The sequence below is a fragment of the Zalophus californianus genome, chromosome 3 (genome assembly GCF_009762305.2).
Source record: "Zalophus californianus isolate mZalCal1 chromosome 3, mZalCal1.pri.v2, whole genome shotgun sequence".
In the NCBI taxonomy this organism is placed as follows: Eukaryota; Metazoa; Chordata; class Mammalia; order Carnivora; family Otariidae; genus Zalophus; species Zalophus californianus.
This window is the reverse complement of record NC_045597.1, coordinates 44,656,365-44,678,310: the sequence shown is the minus strand read 5'-3', so window position 1 is coordinate 44,678,310 and position 21,946 is coordinate 44,656,365.

Genomic DNA, 21,946 nt, shown 5'->3' with positions numbered 1-21,946 from the left:
TCATTCAAAGCTGAGAGGTGGGAGGGATTCTAATTAGGGACATTTCTTTGGATATGGAGCATGTATCGTAGGGATAGATGTCTCCTCCGTGTCTGGTGCATTGCTGGGACTTTTTCTGAGGTCATTAGACCACTACCTAATTTTCCTTGAAAGAAAGAATAATTCAGTCATAGCCCTGGTGAAAAGATTAGGAAATTATCTTGGTCAATTTGGGCTACTACAACAAAGTACCATGGACTGGGTGGCTTGTATAACAACAGAAATTTATTCCTCACAGTTCTGGGGGCTGAAGTCTAAGATCAAAACATGAGCAGATCTGATGTCTTGTGAGCACCCATTTCCTGGTTGATGGATGGAGGTCTTTTACTGCAACCACAAATGGTGAAAAGGGCAAAGGAGCTCTGTGGGTTCCCTTTTATAAGGGCACTGATCCCATTTATGATGACTTTGCCCTCATGGCCAAAACAACTCCCAAAGGCCATACTTCTACACCATTACTTTGCAGGTTAGGATTTCAACATATGAATTTTGGGAGACATACACATTCATTTAGTGCACTGCAGAAATACAGTTTGATGTAGTTTTGCTGATTTTGTGGGCAGATTAACTGCATTATTAAAGGACTTCAAATTCTTGTCTTTGAAGGCCCATTAATGTCAGGCGTTGTCTTCCTAATTCTATTCATTTTCAGGCCTTCCTGTCTGTGTGGTACAGGTCAGTTCTATCCAGGCCCCATGTTAATCATCAGTAAGACAGGAATTGAGTATTAGAAGCCTTATCCACTAGCAGGTGGAGTCTGGAACCCTTCCATATATACGTGGCAGTGTGGAAAAGACTTAGCTTCTGACATGCTGCAAAACAGCTCTGAACTGTGACATCTGATTGGCACCCACCCCCTAATCTCTTCCAGGTGTCAGGCAATATCAATTAAAGATCTGGGTTTTTTTATTCTAATACTTCAGAGATTTGAAACTCATTATCATTTCTGATAGCCAACCTTATGGTTTAAAAAAAAAACAGCGATATTGATGATGGCTCAGTTTTATTTAGCACATTCACTTAGCACTATGTGGAATGAAATTTTTCAATCATTTTGTGTGGATTATCTCATTGCATTCTCACAATAATCCAGTGAAATATTCTATCCTTACTTTACAGTTCAGAAAATGTAAGCTTTGAAAGGTTAGTTAACTTGCCTGATTTTACGTAGCCAGTAAGTTGCAGAGCCAGTATTTGGAAACAGATTTCCTGACTCTTGAGCATACAGTAAATTTAATTAATTAATTAATTATACAAAACATCTTTTAACAGGTGTTCTTAAATCTTTTTGTTATTGAAGTATAATTGACATACAATGTTATATTAGCTTTAAGTGTACAGCATATTGATTTGACAATCCTATACATTATTCAGTGCTCGCTATGGTAAGTGATGCCACCATCTATCACCATAGAAGTTACTACAGTATTATTGACTGTATTCCCTGTGCTATACTTTTAATCTCCATGACTTATTTTATAACTAGAAGTTTATACCTCTTATCTCCTTTATCTCTTTTACCCATCCCCCTACCTACCCTCCTCTATGGCAACAACCAGTTTATTTATTTATTTTTTATTTTTATTTTTTATTTTTTAAAGATTTTGTTTATTGAGACAGAGAGAGAGAGAGAGAGAACATGAGTGGGGTGAGGGGCAGAGGGAGAAGTAGACTCCCCACTCAGCAGGGGGGAGCTCAGTGTGGGGCTCAGTCCTGGGATTCTGGAATCATGACCTGAGCTGAAGGCAGATGCTTAACTGACTGAGCCACCCAGGCATCCCCAACAACCAGTTTATATTTGGGAGAGTTTGGCTGGCTGGCTGGTTGGTTGGTTGATTTGATTGTTGTTTAGATTCCACATATAACTGAAATGATACGGTATTGGTCTTTCTCTATCTGACTTATTTCACTTAGCCTAATACTCTCTAGGTCCATATGTTGTTGCAAATGGCAAGATTTTATTCATTTTTATGACTGAGTAGTAGTCCATATCTATCTATCTATCTGTCGTCTCATATATTCATCAGTTCATCTGTCAATGGACACTGAGGTTGCTCCCATATCTTGACTGTTACAAATAATGCTGCAGTAAGCATAGGGGTGCATATATCTTTTCAAATTAGTGTTTTTGTTTTCTTTGGGTAAATACCCATTTATATACTGGATCATATGGTATTTCTATTTTTAGTTTTTTGAGGAACTTCCATACTATTGTCCACGATGGCTGTACCAATTTATATCCCCAATAGTGCACGAGGATTCCCTTTTTTCCACATCCTCAACAATGTTTGTTATTTCTTGTGTTTTCAATAGTAGCCATTCTGACAGGTGTGAGATGATATCTCATTGTGATTTTGATTTGCATTTCCCTGATGATGGTTATGTTGAGCATCTTTTCATGTGCCTGTTGGACATCTGTATTTCTTCTTTGGAAAAATTTTTATTCAGGTTCTCTGCCCATTTTAAAGTCAGATTGTCTGGGGATTCTTTTTGGTTTTGAATTGTTTTGGATAATAACCTCTTACTAGATATATCATTTGCAAATATCTTCTCCCATTCAGTAGGTTGCCTTTTTGTTTTGTTGATGGTTTCCTTTGCTGTGCAAAATCTCTTTGTTTTGGTGTAGTCCCAATAGTTTATTTTTGCTTTTAATTTTCTTGCCTGAGGAGACATTTCTATAAATATGTTGTTAAGGGTGATGTCCAAGAGATTAGTGCCTAGTTGTTTTTTTAGGAGTTTTATGTTTCAGATCTCACATTTAGGTCTTTAATCCATTTTGAAATTATTTTTGGATTTGGTTTAAAAGAATGGTCCAGTTTTATTCTTCTGCATGTAGCTGTCCATTTTCCCCAGCACCATTTATTGAAAAGACTGTCTTTTCCCCATGGTATATTCTTGCCTCCTTTGTTGTAGATTAATTGACCATATAGGTGTGGGTTTATTTCTGGGCTGTCTGTCCTGTTCCATTGATCTGTATGTCCGTTTTTGTGCCAGTACCATACTATTTTGATTCCTATAGCTTTGTAGTACATCTTGAAATCTGGAATTGTAATACCTTCAGCTTTATAGAACATGCATTTTAACCAATCCTCCAATTGTCCATTACATCATAGGCTTCCCTTTATAAGGACCCAGGTGAGAAACTCTTAAAACCAGATAAATCTTATTCCTGTATCTGGTTTGTTTATATCTGATGAAAACATTACCAACCTTAGGTGCATATTTTTGTGTGCTAACATTAAATTTTGGCTTTATACGTTTTCTCTTTGCCCCATTTTTTTTCATTTACTAATATTCATTGTGTGTTATGTATTTCAGTGTTTTGATTAGAGTAGTACTTGCAGCTGCTAAATCTTTCACTGGTTTTACACAGTAGAAGTTCATATTTTGTTCACATAATTCTCATTGCTGGTGTTACTGACTGGTGGGCTTCCTTCCTCATGGTGATTTAGGGACCTATGCTTCCTTATCATGTGACTCAGCTGCATAGTCCTCTGTCAAATGGAGAATGAGAGGATGGAATAGGCACATTTGCTTCCTAAGCAGCATGGCTGGAAGTGACATGTATCAGTCTGCTTGGCAAGAACCATTCACATGACACCATTTGAGGCAAGAGGACTAAGGAATGTGATCCTTGGCTTGGCATCTACTTCTTGGCGATAACTATATGCTGTGAATGGGTGATAGCATGCAGATGTCTGTAAAATGGTTGGGTATAAGTAAATGGTAAAGTTTTTGGAACTAGCTTGGCAGCTGCAAACCTGAAACCAGTATGACTGCATGAATCCTAGAAAGCTTTGTGCTTATTAGGCCAAAGTCTCCGGCTGCATTTGTACAGTTTATGTAACTGGGCTTTTGTTTTGATATGTGATTAAGTTCATCCTTTGAGGTCCTACAAGACAATCTGTCACTTGATGCCTCATATCTAGGGTGCCAGATGACCATGTCTGTCCTTACATCTGCTGGCTAGGCTCCTCCTCCAAAGCTGATAGAGCACCCAGAACTATAAAGTTGACACTCACCTGACTTTGAGCATAGCCAATTCCTAGAGACTTGATGCCAGAAATTTCTTCTGTTGATTCCTGGGATGGGGTTTCTTTTGGTAGTCCTTAGTTTCCATTAAGTTCTTACTAGTTGGTTTTCTAAGGCCCTGGCTCCAACTCACAGCAGAGAGATGACCTTCCTCATATCTCAAACTGATTAGGAGGTTGCTGTGTGCATCTGGTTTAGCAACTTTATTTCCTATACTCTTCTTCCTCTCCTCAGACTAATCTGATCTAGATCAGCCTCACTGAGTGTTTGATCCCAAACAGAATTTATATAAACCTGATTTGGTCATTTCCATTTCATGTGCTGTTTCCCCCTCTTAATACTTGGTTAGATTCCCTATACGCCCAGCTGATTATAAACTTAAATTTGTCACCTCAGTAACTCCAGGGCTGTTCCATTCCTTGTGAGTGTTGATATTTACCAGCCTTTTATTCCCATCTTACTCAAATCCTGGAATATACTGATAGATCCCGGAATGTGCTGATACATAGGGACACACACATCTTAAGTCAGACCACCTAATACAGGGAGGTGGTGCAGGTCCATTTGAGGAATGTGGCTTAAATTTTCACTTCTGATTACAACTCAGTATTCCCAACAATCACAGATAGTAGATGAATCAAGTTCACTTAACTTTTTCACATATCTAAACTCCCCAGTTAGGTGGCATTAACAGTCATGTATGGCTGGACATATGAGTTCTATTTCTCTCACCTTGCAAGTAAGGAGACAAAAATGAATGAGAGTACCTAAACCATCTCATACAAATTTCTTTTAGACAGAATGTTTGAATCAACAAACAAAAAGTTTGTGCTTTAATTAAAGAGCATAAAGGAAATATTCACTAAAGAGAACTTCACCTTTGAATTCTCATCCTGAAGTGCGGGGCACAGCTTGGGAGATACTCTTGCCTCTGGGTAGGGGACAAGTTGGTAAAGGCTTATCCTTTGTTACTGATTGTGCTTCATTTTTTTACTATTTTGCCCTTTTTACTTTACATGCAGTGCAGTGTCACAAAAGGAAATGGTTATTACTCAAAGAAGTAGGACTTTGCTTTAGGGTTCAATGTATTATACATTTGTGTGGACCCTGAATACCTTTCTTTACCATCTGGGCTTGAGTTTCTTCAACAATTAAAAATAGTGGTAACAGGGGCACCTGGGTGTCTCAGTCGTTAAACGTCTGCCTTCGGCTCAGGTCATGACCCCAGGGTCCTGGGATTGAGCCCCTCATCGGGCTCCCTGCCCAGCGGGAAGCCTGCTTCTCCCTCTCCCACTCCCCCTGCTTATGTCCCTTCTTCACTCTGTCTCTCTTTGTCAAATAAATAAATAAAATCTTTAAAAAAAATAGTGGTAACAATGATGACACCAGTAGACCAGCATGGGTTATGCTACCTGTTTAGGAACCTTTAGGATTTGTCTGTACTAAAGAAGAGCTTCTGTGGAGAAGAAATTTATTTTCCATAAGCACTTCATCAATTTTAGCAGGATTGCCATGCAGACTGAATGTTACCTTTACAGTGATTTATTTGACCAATACAGTAGTCTTTAATGTTTGGAATGTGTATGGTGTTAGGGTTATGTTTTCTGGTTTATCACAGTCCTCACCATTTCATAGAGCCATTCCACATTTTTCTAGGACTTAGAGACATTTTATTTTGTAATCTTTCATGTAAGGGGTTTGAGTAAAATTTCCTTGAACACTATGCTTTATAATAACTTGAGGTGTCATTTAAAGAGGGGAGGAGATAATAGAATTAACATTTATTAGGCAGCTGCTTTCTGCCAGACACTTTATTTGTATATTATTTTAATTAATACTCACAGAAACTTTTTGAGGAAGGCAGTACCTTCCATTTTACAAATGAATAGGCTAATAATGTATAAATAACCCCTGTACACTTAGTAGAACAGTGTATGGAGGACAGGCTCTGAATTCCATTTCTAGAACTTTTCTTCCTTTCATTCTTAGGCTCCTGAGGATTATAAAGACTACAGGCAGGAACATGCCTTTGCTTGTTAAACAAAATCCAGCAATAAATATTAGTAATGTGAGGAACAAAAAATTCATTTGCAAACTATGGCACAATTATGTGCCTTTTATTTTTTCTTTGAACAAAACACCCACTGATTCCAAGGGCACTTTTGTGTCAAATAAAAAATCTTGAAGTAATCTACTAGTCCTTGATTACTAGTTAGGTATATATATGAAATCATATTTTCTATTTTTCATATGCCCGCAGTGTAGTAGAGGTAGGTGGTAATTTTGCTGTTTTAATATGATCATGTTTATGCAATACATAGGAATACATGCGGAGTTTTGCAGTTGAAAACAAGTAAGGCTGACATAAACACTAGAAATACGGATATTTACCTGTTATTGCACTACCCACACTGCCATTTCCATCTTGCACAAAAAAGATGTGTATATATATATATACTTTTATACCTGAAATATATTCCACCCATCACTTCTACTTTTAAGAATCTGTGGAAGCAGTAATACCACACAATAGAACCACTGTCACTGTAAGATATAAAAAAGCAGCAGGAGATAAATGGCCTTATTATTGACTGAAGTAAGGTAGATTGACCCTATGATTCAAATCTGATTGACTTAATGACTTCATTGTATATGGGCAGTGTCAGAAGGCCATCATGAAGCAATCATTTGCCTTAAGAATGTTGCTGCTTTTTGAAAACATGACTCCAAGCTTATCAGAATGTCAGAGGAGCAGTCCTGGCAACTGCCTTTGTTAACTGGCAGGAAACCCATCTGTAAGCCAGTGATAGGGGGATCTGGCATCTGTGGAATGTGATTTTGTTTTCCTGAGAATAAAGAAGCTATATCCTTGGAAATGATGAGTGCTGAATTTGTCTGTTAGAAGATTGTGACTGTTGTGCCTTTTCTCTTAATCAGTTTCTATCAGAACTAAGAAAGGGCCTAACCTGTTCCCTGTAATTCAGATGAAGAGAGTTGGGAGCGAGGATCTGACAAAAACATTCAAAACAGGATTCTCAACCTTTTTGATACCAGAGACCCCTTTGAAGGAAATTGAAGCTTGTGGATGTCTTCTCATATGTTTTAAAGGCATAACATAAAACATTTACGTTTATAAGGGAAATCAATTACACTGAAATACAATTGTGAAAATATATAAAAAATAAATTTGTGCTGAACAAATATACATGCTTTTTGATTAGTGAAGCGGTGATAAGTATAAACCACTGTTTTAAAATCTGTAAGAACAGTAAAATGGAAATACAAGTGATTTCTCTTAGTGACAAACTCAAAAGTAATGCTAATATTACTGTGGTTTGTCACCTAAGTTCATAATTGAGAGGAATTCTAAATTTCAGTTAAATGTTTTGAAAAATCTGCTTTTTTCTTACATATTCACAAACTCCTGATTTCTATTTTTTCTTTTTAAAGATTTTATTTATTTATTTATTAGTCAGAGAGAGCACGATAAGGGAGAATGGCAGGCAGAGGGAGAAGCAGGCTCCCTGCCAAGCAAGGAACCTGATGTGGGATTTGATCCTAGGATCCTGAGATCATGACCTGAGCCAAAAGTAGAGGATTAACCGACTGAGCCACCCAGGCATCCCTCCTGATTTCCATTCTTTTGAGGGAGTCTTTGGACACCAGCTTAAGGAAATCTGCTTTAGAATGGTCAAGGAGGGAGTAAAGGGATGAGGCTGTCATAATTAAGTCCATTGGGGAATTTTTGAAGATAAGAGAGAGATGTATTTGGCAGCATTTATAAAATAAGCACAGAGGCTTCATTGTACTTGATGATCTTGAGAGGCATCTTTTAGGGTCTAATATTGATTGTTATCTGATAAGTAAATATTTAACTTAAGTTGAACAATTCTTACTGTTTCACTTCAGTTTCTTGAGACTGAAATCAAGAAAAAGTAATTTTGATCATTTTTGCTAAATACCATATCAGACACTATTCTGACTAAAAATGCTCTTGCTATTTATAGACCCATTTATATATCCATTTATCTATATACATATATAGAGAAATATCTGGAATAATGTTCATCAGTAGCCAATAATGAGTATTGCTAAGTGGGAATTTGGACTTTGTTTGTTTTCTAAAGTAAGTGAAATCAGTTCATTATTTAAACAACTTCTCTCAATGGGCAACTTACTATATAGTAAGGGTAGAAAATCAAAACATAGGTACCCCTGACTCAGTAAATAATCACTCTGTATAAAAATTACATCCCACTAGCAGGATCATAAATGACTAAACACTGCTTAGCAGTACAGAAATATAGTCACTATTTATTGTTTTATTTAAAAAAAAATTTGGCGCAAACCATCTTTCAGCATCTTGCTTTATATAGTTTTTCTCTCTTCTCTTTCTGGATTGGCAGAGAAGCAATTTAAAGAAAATCCTCCTACACATTTTCCACTACTAGCTTAATGACTAACACTCATCTCAAAATCTGCCTAAGTGCTTAGGGTGTAGTGCACTACTTGTTCGCTTGTAAAAAGGCAAGCTTATAACTGGCCTGTTTTCCTTTGACATTAATTACTCACATTCCAAACACAAGTACCAGAGAAGCCAGAGGCCACAAAATTCCCTGGTGGAATTCCTGCTATCATTTGACTTGGGTGGCTTGTCTCCACTTGTTTTGTCATGGTATCATGATGATGATGTTTCTGAGTTAATGTAGTTCACTGATTTCTTAGGTGAGTGTGTTACCAGATATGATTAAACTGAAGAGTGACAGGAAAGACTTTTTTTATTTTTTTAGATTTTTTTTATTTATTTATTTGACAGAGAGAGACACAGTGAGAGAGGGAACACAAGCAGGGGGAGTGGGAGAGGGAGAAGCAGGCTTCCCGCGGAGCAGGGAGCCTGACTCAGGGCTTGATCCCAGGACCCCGGGATCACAACCTGAGCCAAAGGCAGATGCTTAACCGACTGAGCCACCCAGGCGCCCCAGGAAAGACTTTTTTAACTTAAGATTTTAAAGTGTTGTAGAAAGACACTGGGCTTTGATACTTATGTGATCTCAGTGTGTTAATGTCCTCATTTGTAAAATGGGAAAATATCTATGCCATAGTTTGTTTTTTTTTTTGGTGTATTTAAATTCCAATATTGTTAGCGTACAGTGTTACATTAGTTTAAGGTGTATATAATATAGTGATTCAGCAATTCTATACATTACTCAGTGCTCATCATAAATGTGTCTTAATCCCCCCCACATATTTCCCCATACCCCCTGCATAACCATCAGTTTGTTCTCTATAGTTAAGGGCGTGTTTCTTAGTTTGTCTTTTTTTCTCTCTCTCTCTCTTTTTTTTTTGCCCTTTGCTTGTTTGTTTTGTTTCTTAAATTCCACTTATGAGTGGAATTTGGTATTTGTCTTTCTCTGACTTATTTCACCTAGCATTATACTCTGTAGATCATCCAGATGGCAAGATTTCATTCTTTTTTATGGCTGAATAATACTCCATCATATGTATGTATACCACATCTTCTTTATTCCTTCATCTATTGATGGACACTTGGGCTGCTTCCATAATTTGACTATCTTAAATAATGCTGCTATAAACATAGGGGTGCATGCCTTTGGATTAGTGTTTTTATATTATTTTTTAGGTAAATATTGAGTAGCTTGATTGCTGGATCCTAGAGTAGTCCTATTTTTTAACTTCTTGAGGAACCTCCGTACTGTATTTCACAGTGGCTGCACCAGTTTGCATTCCCACCACCAGTGCATGAGAGTTCCTTTTTCTCCACATCCTTGCCAATACTTGTTGTTTCTTGTGTTTTTGATTTTCGCCATTCTGGCAGGTGTGAGGTGGTATTTCATTGTCGTTTTCATTCATATTTCCCTGATGATGAGTGATATCGAGCATCTTTGCATGTGTTTGTTGTCCATCTGTTTGTCTTCTTTGGAGAACTATCTGGTCATGTCTTCTGCCCATTTTTTAAATTGGATTATTTGGTTTTTGGGTGTTGAGTTGTGTAAGTTCTTTATATATTTTGGGTACTAACCCTTTATTGGATATGTCATTTGCAAATATCTTCTTCCATTTCATAAGGTGCCTTTTAATTTTGTTGATTGTTTCCTTTGATGTGCAGAAACTTTTAATTTTGATGTGGTCCCCAAAAGTTTGCTTTTATTTCCCTTGCCCGAGGAGACGTATCTAGAAAAATGTTGCTATGGCCAATGTCAGAGAAATTACTGCCTGTGTGTGTGTTCTCTTCAAAGATTTTTATGGTTTCAGGTCTCACATTTAGGTCTTTAATCCATTTTGTGTTTATTTTGTGTATGGTGTAAGAAAGTGGTCCAGTTTCACTCTTCTGCATATAGCAGCCCAGTTTTCCCAATACCATTTGTTGAAGAGACTTTTTCTCATTGCATATTCTTTCCTCTGTTGTCAAAGATTAATTGACCATATAATTGTGGGTTTATTTCTGGGTTTTCTTTTCTGTTCCATTGATCAATGTTGATCTATTTTTGTTGCAGTACCATTCTGTTTTTATTACTACAGCTTTGTAATATAACTCGAAATCTGGAATTGTGATACCTCCAGTTTTGTTTTTCTTTTTTAAGATTGCTTTGGCTATTTCATACAGACTTTAGGGTTGTTTGTTCTAGTTCTGTGAAAAATGCTTTTGGTATTTTGATAGGGATTGCCTTAAATGTGTAGATTGCTTTGGGCAGTATGGACATTTTAACAATATTTGTTGTTTCAATCTTTGAGCATGGAGTGTCTTTCCATTTCTTTGTATCTTCTTCAGTTTCTTTCATCAGTGTTTTATAGTTTTCAGAGTACAGGTTTTTCACCTTCTTGGTTAAGTTTATTCCTAGATGTTTTATTATTTTTAATGCAATTGTAAATGGGATTATTCTCTTAATTTCTCTTTCTGTTGGTTCATTATTAGTGTATAAAAATGCAACAGGTTTCTGCACACTGATTTTGTGTCCTGTGACTTTACTCTGAATTCATTTATCTAGTTCTGGTAGTTTTTTGGTGGAGTCTTTATAGGTTTTTCTCTATGTAGTATAATGTCATCTATAAATAGTGAAAGTTCTTCTTCCTTACCAATTTGGATGCCTTTTATTTCTCTTTGTTGTCTGATTGCTGTGGCTAGGACTTCCAGTACATGTTGAATAAAAGTGGTGAGAGTGGACATCCTTGTCTTATTCCTGACCTTAGGGGAAAAATCGAATGTGATGTTTGCCGTGGATTTTTCATATAAGGCCTTTATTATGTTGAGATATGGAACATACCTCTAAATGTACTTTGTTGAGACATAGAGTTTTTTAGAGAATAAAATAATTGATGTATTTAAAGCACCTAGTTTGTTGCTTCACTGATATTGGTTGATAAATTATATATGTTACAATTCACACACTATTATTGAGCCAACAGATTTTATTTTGTTTATTTGAGAGAGAGAGAGAGCAAGAGTGAATGGGGGGAGAGGCAGAGGGAGAGAATCTTCAAGCAGACTCCCCACTGAGTGCAGAGCCTGAGGTGGGGCTTGATCCCATGACCCATGACATGACTGGATCCAAAACCAAGAGTCAGTCACTTTTTTAAAAAAAATTTAATTTAATTTTGTTATGTTATGTTAGTCACCATACAGTACATCATTAGTTTTTGATGTAGTGATTCATTGTTTTCCTATAACACCCAGTGCTCCATGCAATATGTGCCCTCCTTAATACCCATCACCGGGCTAACCCATCCCCCCCACCCCCTCCCCTCTAGAACCCTCAGTTTGTTTCTCGGAGTCTATAGTCTCTCATGGTTCATCTCCCCCTCCGATTCCCCCCCTTCATTTTCCCCTTCCTTCTCCTAATGTCCTCCATGCTATTCTTTATGTTCCACAAATAAGTGAAACCATATGATAATTGACTTTCTCTGCTTGACTTATTTCACTCAGCATAATCTCCTCCAGTTCCATCCATGTTGATGTAAAAGTTGGGTATTCATCCTTTCTGATGGCTGAGTAATATTCCATTGTATATATGGACCACGTCTTCTTTATCCATTCATCTGTTGAAGGGCGTCTCGGCTCCTTCCACAGTTTGGCTATTGTGGACGTTGTTGCTATGAACATTGGGGTGCATGTGGCCCTTCTTTTCACTACATCTGTGTCTTTAGGGTAAATACCCAGTTGTGCAATTGCTGGGTCATAGAGTAGCTCTATTTTTAATTTTTTGAGGCACCTCCACACTGTTTTCCAAAGTGGTTGTACCAACTTGTATTCCCACGAACAGTGTAAGAGGGTTCCCCTTTCTCCACAACCTCTCCAACATTTGTTGTTTCTTGCCCTGTCAATTTTTGCCATTCTAACTGGCATAAGGTGGTATTTCAATGTGGTTTTGAATTGAATTTCCCTGATGGCTAATGATGATGAACATTTTTTCATGTGTCTGTTAGCCATTTGTATGTCTTCTTTGGAGAAGTGTCTGTTCATGTCTTCTGCCCATTTTTTGACTTGATTATTTGTTTTTTGGGTGTTGAGTTTGAGAAGTTCTTTATAGATCTTGGATATCAGCTCTTTGTCTGCAATGTCATTTGCAAATATCTTCTCCCATTCTGTGGGTTGCCTCTTTGTTTTGTTGACTGTTTTCTTTGCTGTGCAGAATGTTTTTATCTTGATAAAGTCCCAAAAGTTCATTTTTGCTTTTGTTTCCCTTGCCTTTGGTGATGTGTCTTGAAAGAAGTTGCTGTGGCCGATGTCAAAAAGGTTACTGCCTATGTTCTTCTCTAGGATTTAGATGGATTCCTGTCTTATATTGAGGTCTTTCATCCATTTTGAGTTTGTCTTTGAGTATGGTGTTAGAGAATGGTTGAGTTTCATTCTTCTGTATATAGCTGTCCAATTTTCCGAGCACCACTTATTGAAGAGACTGTCTTTTTTCCATTGTATATTTTTTACTGCTTTATTGAAGATTATTTGACCGTAGAGTTGAGGGTCCATATCTGGGCTCTCTATTCTGTTCCATCGGTCTATATGACTGTTTTTGTGCCAGTACCATGCTGTCTTGGTGATCACTGCTTTGTAATATAGCTTGAAATTTGGCAACATGATGCCCCCAGCTTTGTTTTTCTTTTTCAACATTTCCTTGGCAATTTGGGGTCTTTTCTGATTCCATACAAATTTTAGGATTGTTTGTTCCAGCACTTTGAAAAATGTCATTGGAATTTTGATTGGGGTGGCATTGAAGGTATAGATTGCTCTGGACAGCATAGACATTTTAACAATGTTTATTTTTCTGTTCCATGAGCATGGAATGTTTTTGCATCTTTTTGTGTCTTCTTCAGTTTCTTTCATGAGTGTTCTGTAGTTCCTAGAGTATAGATCCTTTATGTCTTTGGTTAGGTTTATTCCGAGGTATCTTAGGTTTTTGGTGCTATTGTAAATGGAATCAATTCTCTAATTTCTCTTTCCACAGTTGTATTGTTAATGTATAAGAAAGCAACCGATTTCTGTGCACTGATTTTTGTATCCGACCACATTACTGACTTGCTGTATGAGTTCTAGTAATTTGGGGGTGGAGTCTTTCGGATTTTCCACATAAAGTATCATGTCATCTGCGAAGAGAGAGAGTTTGACGTCTTCTTTGCCAATTTGACTACCTTTTATTTCTTTTTGTTGTCTGATTGCTGTTGCTAGGACTTCTAGTACTATGTTGAACAATAGTGGTGAGAGTGGGCATCCTTGACATGTTCCTGATCTTAAGGAAAAGGTTCTCAGCTTTTCCCCATTGAGGATGATATTCGCTGTGGGTTTTTCATAGATGGATTTTATGAACTTGAGGAATGTTCCCTCTGTCCCTATACTCTGAAGAGTTTTAATCAGGAAAGGATGCTGTATTTTGTCAAATGCTTTTTCTGCATCAACTGAGAGGACCATATGGTTCTTCTCTCTCCTCTTATTAATGTGTTCTATCACATTTATTGATTTGCGAATGTTGAACCACCCCTGCATCCCAGGGATAAATCCCACTTGGTTGTGGTGGATGATCCTTTTAAAGTATTGTTGGATCCTACTAGCTAAGATATTGTTGAGAATTTTGGAATCCATATTCATCAGGAATATTGGTCTGAAATTCTCCTTTTTGATGGGATCTTTGCCTTGTTTGGGGAATAAGGTAATGCTGGTCTCATAGAATGAGTCTGGAAGCTTTCCTTCTGTTCCTATTTTTGGAAACAGCTTCAGGAGGATAGGTATTATTTCTTCTTTGAATGTTTGGTAGAATTCCCCAGGGAATCCGTCAGGCCATGGACTCTTGTTTTTTGGGAGGTTTTTGATCACTGCTTCAATCTCATTACTGGTTATTGGCCTACTCAGGTTATAAATTTCTTCCTGTTTCAGTCTTGGTAGTTCATAGGTTTCCAGGAAGGCATCCATTTCTTCCAGGTTGCTTAATTTATTGGCATGTAGTTGTTGATAATAATTTCTAATAATTGTTTCTATTTCCTCGGTGTTAGTCATGATCTCTCACCTTTCATTCATAATTTTATTAATTTAGGTCCTTTCTCTTTTCTTTTGGATAAGTCTGGCCAGTGGTTTATTGATCTTATTAATTCTTTCAAAGAACCAGCTTCTAGTTTCGTTGATCTGATCTTTTGTGTGTCTGGTTTCTAATTCATTGATCTCTGCTCTAATGTTAATTATTTCTCTTCTAATGCATGGTTTGGCCATTGTTTGTTGCTTTTTCTCTAGTTCTTTAAGGTGTAAAGTTAGTTGGTGAATTTGGGATTTTTCTGTTTTTTTTGAGTGAGGCTCGGATGGCTATATGTTTCCCCCTTAGGACCGTCTTTGCAGTGTCCCATAGGTTTTGGACCAATGCGTTTTTGTTCTCATTGGTTTCCATGAATTGTTTAAGTTATTCTTTGATTTCCTGGTTGACCCAAACATTTTTTAAAAATTTTATTTATTTATTTGACAGAGAGAGACACAGCGAGAGAGGGAACACAAGCAGGGGGAATGGGAGAGGGAGAAGCAGGCCCTTCGCTGAGCAGGGAGCCCAATGCGGGGCTTGATCCCAGGACCCTGGGATCATGACCTGAGCTGAAGGCAGACACTTAACAATTGAGCCACCCAGATGCCCCTGACCCAAAGATTCTTGAGCAGAGTGGTCTTTAGCTTCCAAGTGTTTGAATTTCTTCCAAATTTTTTCTTGTGATTGAGTTCCAGTTTGAAAGCACTGTGGTCTGAGAATATGCAGGGAATAATCTCAGTCTTTTGGTATCGGTTGAAATCTGGTTTGTGACCCAGTATGTGCTCTATTCTGGAGAAAGTTCCGTGTGTGCTTGAGAAGAATGAGTTGTTTTAGGGTGGAATGTTCTGTGTGTATCTATGAGGTCCATCTGGTCCAGTGTGTCATTCAAAGCTCTTGTGTCTGTTGATTTTCTCCTTAGATGATCTGTCTATTGCTGAGAGTAGAGTATTGAGGTCTCCTACAATTAACGTATTATTATCAATATGACTCTATTTTGGTTAACAGTTGGCTTATGTAGATGGCTGCTCCCATGTTGGGGGCATACATATTTACAATTGTTAGATCTTCTTGTTGGATAGACCCTTTAAGAATGATATAGTGTCCTTCTGTCTCAAACTACAGTCTTTAGCTTAAAATCTAATTTTTCTGATATAAGAATTGCTACCCCAGCTTTCTTTTGAGGTCTGTTGTCATGGAAGATGGATCTCCATCCCTTCACTTTCAGTCTGGATGTATCTTTAGGTTCAAAATGAGTCTCTTGCAGACAGCATAAGGATGGGTCCTGTCTTTTTATCCAGTGGGCGACCCTATGCCATTTTATCAGAGCATTTAGGCCATCATATACTAGTTGTGTGAATTTGGACAAGTTATTTAGCCTCTTTGAATCTCCATTTCTTTGATGGCAAAATAAGCATGAAAATACCTATCATTTAGATTTGTTATATAGTTTAAATGGCCTAAAATATCTTTGATAGGATATGGAGAGTCAAGACTATTTTATTTTTTTAAAAAATATTTATTTATTTATTACTAAGTGCTTTACAAATATTGTCATTTATTTTATTTATTTTTTAATTTAAATTTGAGGTAGTTCACATACAGTGCAATATTGGTTTCTGGAGTAGAATTCAGTGATTCGTCACTTACACACAACACCCAGTGCTCATTATCACAAGTGTCCTTCTTAATACCCATGTAGCCCATCCCCCACCCACTTCCTTCCATCAACCCTAAGTTTGTTCTCTATGGTTAAGAGTCTCTTATGGCTTGTTTCCCTCTCTCCATTTTTTCTTTTCCCCTTCCGTATGTTCTTCTGTTTTCTTTCTTAAATTCCACATGTGAGTGAGATCATAGGGTATTTGTCTTTCTCTGATACTTATTTCACTTAGCATAATGCAGTATAGCTCTATACATGTTGTTGCGAAAGGCAAGATTCCATTCTTTTTTGATGGCTGAGTAATATTCCATTGGGTATATATACTGCATCTTCTTTAGCCATTCATCAGTCGATGGGCATTTGGGTTCTCTCCGTAGTTTGGCTATTGTTGATAATGCTGCTATAAGTATCAGGGTACATGTATCTGTATTTTTGTATCCTTTGGGTAAATACCTCGTAGTGCAGTTGCTGGATCATAGGGTAGTTCTATTTTTAACATTTTGAGGAACCTCCATACTATTCTCCAGAGTGGCTGTACCAGTTTGCATTCCTACCAGTAGTGCCAGAGGGTTCCCCTTTCTCCACATCCTTGCCAACACCTGTTGTTTCTTGTTAATTTTAGCCATCCTGACAGTTGTGAGATTGTATCTCATCATGGTTTTCAATTGTATTTTCCTGATGATTGAGTATCTTTTCACGTGTCTGTTAGCCATCTTGATGTCTTTTTTGGGCAAGTGTCTATTTTTGTCTTCTGCCCTTTTCTTAACTGGGTTATTTTTTGGGTGTTGAGTTTGATAAGTTCTTTGTGGGTTTTGGATACTAACTCTTTATCAGATACGTTGTTTGCAAATTTCTTCTCCCATTCTGTAGGCTGTCTTTTAGTTTTGTTGATTATTTCCTTTGCTTTGCAGAAGCATTTTATCTTGATGAAGTCCCGATAGTTCATTTTTGCTTTTGTTTCCCTTGCGTGTGGTGGTATGTCTAGTAAAAAGTTGCTATGGCTGAGGCCAAAGAGGTTTCTCCCTGTGTTCTCCTCTAGGATTTTGATGGTTTCCTGTCTCACACAAAGGTCTTTTCATCCATTTTGAATTTATTTTTGTGTATGGTGTAAGAAAGTGGTCCAGTTTCATTCTTTTGCATGTTGCTGTCCAGTTTTCCCAACACCATTTGTTGAAGAGACTGTCTTTTTTCCATTGAATATTCTTTCCTGCTTTATCAAAGATTAGTTGACTTTATAGTTGTGGGTCCATTTCTGGGTTCTCTCTTCTGTTCCATTGATCTGTATGTCTGTTTTTGTGCCAGTACCATACTGTCTTGATAATTACAGCTTTGTAATATAGTTTGAAATCCAGAATCATGATGCCTCCAGTTTTGTTTTTCTTTTTTGGAATTGCTTTGGCTATTTGGGGTCTTTTGTGGTTCCATACAAGTTTTAGGATTGTTTGTTCTAGCTCTGTGAAAAATGCTGGTGGTATTTTCATGGTGATTGCTTTAAATGTGTAGATTCCTTTGGGTAGGATAGACATTTTAACAATGTTTGTTCTTCCAGTCCATGAGCATAGAATGCTTTCTCATTTCTTTGTGACCTCTTCCATTTTTTTCATAAGTGTTCTATAGTTTTTAGAGTATAGATCTTTTACTTCTCTAGATTTATTCCTAGGTATCTTACTGTTTTTGATACAATTGCAAGTGGGATTGATTCCTTGATTTCTTTTTCTGCTGCTTTGTTATTGGTGTACAGAAATGCATCAGATTTCTGCACATTGATTTTATATCCTGTGACTGCTGAATTCATGTATGAGTTCTAGAAATTTTTTGGTGTAGTCTTTTGGCTTTTCTACATGAGTCAGATTATTTTACTCTAGGCCTTAAATTTTGTAGTTTTTCTCTTTGTATGCAGTACTGAAAGGATTATTCTTGGCTTCATTCCTATGCTGGATCTAATGGACTGTTGGAGTTTATTGTAAAAAAAAGAAAAAAATTATAAGGGCAGTGGCTTTTAAAAATAAACTAGAAAAAGGAGTATTTTTGGAGAATGTGCAGATTTCCTTGAGACAAAAAAAAGGTCAGAGAAAGTGGAGAGTGAGGACAAATATAGGTTGCTAGACTCCAGAAGAGTCTGGGAGTTGTTGCTTGGAAAGTGGTCTAAGTAGGTGGACACTCATGATCTGCAGAGTTACGTGATATGCATCAGCCTGCCAAGACTTGGTTTGATTGTCATTGATAACCTATTGGGAAAGCTCATATGCATTGTCTCAGGAAAGGAGACATGGATTCTGGGTTCCTGTCCTTGAAAGGCCTGGTACATGATGGAGATAGAAGATTTCTTCTTTTTGTTTTGTTTTGTTTTGTTTTGTTTTCTAGCCCCAAGAGGTTGTGATCAATCTATGCTCTAGCCACTTCAAGTTGCCTTGACATTCAATACTATTTACTACCATTGAATTTATTGTAGAGAATTTCTCATTGATTACTGAATTGTCTAAAATGATTAAATTGGCCATTTTAGAGGTGTCAACTTGGTAACTTACTAGATTTTCTTGAGATGAAAAAATGGTTAGTAACTTATTAGAGGTAAGGGATACTTTCTATCCTTCTGACTCCACTTTAACCATCACAATTATTATAGAAATAATTAAAATATATTTTCTATAGTAAATGGTAATATTTTACATCAATAAATTTTCCTGGAGAAATCAGGAAAGGTTGACTAGTTTTAAAAATATAGTTTAGTTCTCAGTAAAAGGTTTTATAACAGGCTAGAGTCTAGCGTTTCCAGCCAACATTTATTTGTAGCCTTTTTTTCTTCTTTTGGATTTCTTTTACATTTTAACCTATTTATCCTTGAGAAAAATATGTAAAATAAAAAGATGTAAACAATTTAATGAACTATTTGGGCTCTTGGGTAGTTTAGTTAGATAACATGAAGATTATTTCTATTTCATTCAGTTGCTCTTGTGGACATATATACCTTTTGAGCTTAGGTATCCTACTGTGCTTTATCAGTACTGTTAATTTGAACTCTGGAATATCTTTTATATTAGCTATTGCAGCAGTGAAGCTGTATAACAAATAACTTTTAAAAAGCTTAAAAGCTGTTAGCAGTTTACAGCAATAGACATTTACTTTTTTTTGGATCATGAATCTGTGGGTTGACTAGGCTCCTGCTGGGTTTGGCTCTGTGTTATAGGTTGACTTTGGCTCTGCTCTGCATGACTCATTCTGGGGTAAGTAACTACTAGGTGTATGCTTTTCCCATCATGATGGCAGATATGCTAGAAGCCAAACCAAGTTATCCAAGCAAGTGTAAAGCTTCTCCTCACATTACATGTACTGTTTCGTTGGCTAAAGCAAATCGCATGGCCAAGTCACATTGGCCTACTCTAGTGGAAGTCATGTGGCAAAGAGAGTATTATTCTCTTGCAAAGGAGTGAAGAATTAGAAACAATAATCCTTTCTACTATTTTTTTGAAAGAGGAGTGTGGCTGCTAGTGCTCCATAAGGAGCTGTCAGCTAAACCTAGTCATTGTGGACTCAACTAGGTATTGCCTGGGGTGGACTGAGAAAGAACTTGATGTTCTTTTCCCCAGAAATGAGGCAGATCCTGTTTCTTTTTTTTTAAAGATTTTATTTATTTATTTGACAGAGAGGGAACACAAGCAGGGGGACAGGAGAGGGAGAAGCAGGCTTCCCACCTAGCAAGAGAGCCCGATGCGGGGCTGGATCCCAGGACCCTGGGATCATGACCTGAACCGAAGGCAGAGGCTTAACGACTGAGCCACCCAGGCGCCCCGCAGATCCTGTTTCTTTCTTTCTTTTCTTTTCTTGTTTTAAAGATTTTATTTATTTATTTGACAGAGACAGATACAGTGACAGGAGGAACACAGGCAGGGGGAGTGGGAGAGGGAGAAGCAGGCTTCCCGTCAAGCAGGGAACCCAATGTGGGGCTCGATCCCGGGACCCTGGGACCATGACCTGAGCTGAAGGGAGACGCTTAATGACTGAGCCACCTAGGCGCCCCCGCAGATCCTGTTTCTAATGCTAGTGTGTGCATGTGTGCATATGCATTCCCACACACATATTAGCATGGGCCATTTTAAATGCCTAGGCTAATCCTCTGATTTAATAATTAGGAAAATGGCTCTCATTCTCAATCCAGAGAGATCCCAGGGAAATATATCCACAAAATACATAGAACAGAGATGCGCTGTTTTCCCAAGGCACTTCTACTTTTAGGTTCTTAATTTCTTAGCTTCCTTTATCCCATGCCTAATTGTGATTCTGTACAAAATTACAATGGCAACAGCCTGTCCCAGACTGAATCCCAGCCAGTAGCAGCCTCTATCAATGTCTCCCATTTGAGCTTGGTTGGAGGAGCAATTATATCATATGCTTAGACTAACCAATGAATAAATAGCCTGGAGTCATTTTGAGGGTCACCATTTTCTTTCTATAAAAACTATAAAACTGATCAAGTGAACTCTTGGATCTGTTGGGGTCAGGGATTATAGATGCTTTTGTTATTTTACCATTACAGCACCAGTCTCTGAAATCCTTTATCTTGGCTGTATCCTGGGAATTAAATGCTGAACCAGTGATGACTATGAATAAATGATTTGTTTTTTGGACTAAAAATTAACCAATATTTACAATCCCAAACCACCACAAGCTGGGACCTACCTCTGCTGATGCATTTAGTATTTCTGTTATAATAAATAGTGCTTTGGTTGAAGATAATAGGTCTCTTCCTGTGTATATGACAGGTGTTGGGGATTATTTTAGATTTTGACATCCTCCTAAGTGGAAACTCAAACCTACATGGTCTGTAGAGGAGGGAATAAGTGAAATCCTTAGATTTGGACCTATTCCCTTGACATCCAGGCCTAAAGGAGGCTTGCTTGCTGCAGTGATGAACAGGAATTGGGAACTCAGTTATAGAGGTGGGTGTTTGTGAATCCCAAGCCTCAAGTCTAATGCAGTTCTAGAATGTATTAAACTTGTTTATGTCACTTTGTCACCGTCATGCTGATACTGTTCTGGGCATGTTACGCTAGTTTTACAACAGACCCTGGCTGCTAGAGTTACTGCCCATTTCCAGTAAGACTTCAGAGAGTCAGGCTTTGCAATGGAAAAGGCACTGGGGTGGTTGTCATTGCTTTAGGCTTCTAGGCCTCGTCTCTGAATGTGTTTTCTGGAACTCTGGGCCATTTAATTTCCTTGCTGTCCATTTCTTAAGCATAGATTCTATTAGACAACTTGATTATTCTGAATAAAAATTTCCTTCCAAAGTGAATCTGGGTTAATTGAGCTCATTTGCCAAGCTCAGGCTTGACCCCAAATATTTTTTATTCAACTGGAAGATAAGCCAAGGCTTGCTTTCAGAGGCTCCAGGGGGCAGAGCTTTATTATTTCCTCCCTATTTGTTTGTAAGTTACATTTGAGGCAACTGGGAAAAAATCAGACCAATGAGGAGAAATTATAGGCAGGAAGATTTCAGTTTAATATGATTTTTTTCCCTCTGAGCACTGGGACAACCTAACATTGTTGAGAGCAATTGGCTACTCATTACAATTTTCCATAAGTGTACTATTAGACTGTTTTCCATGCTGAACTGAACTACGTTATTCACTGAGTTTGAATCTTAACTAATTTTAGTTGCAAATTTCCTTGTGAGTGGAAGAAAACTACATTCTAAGACTCAGTGCGC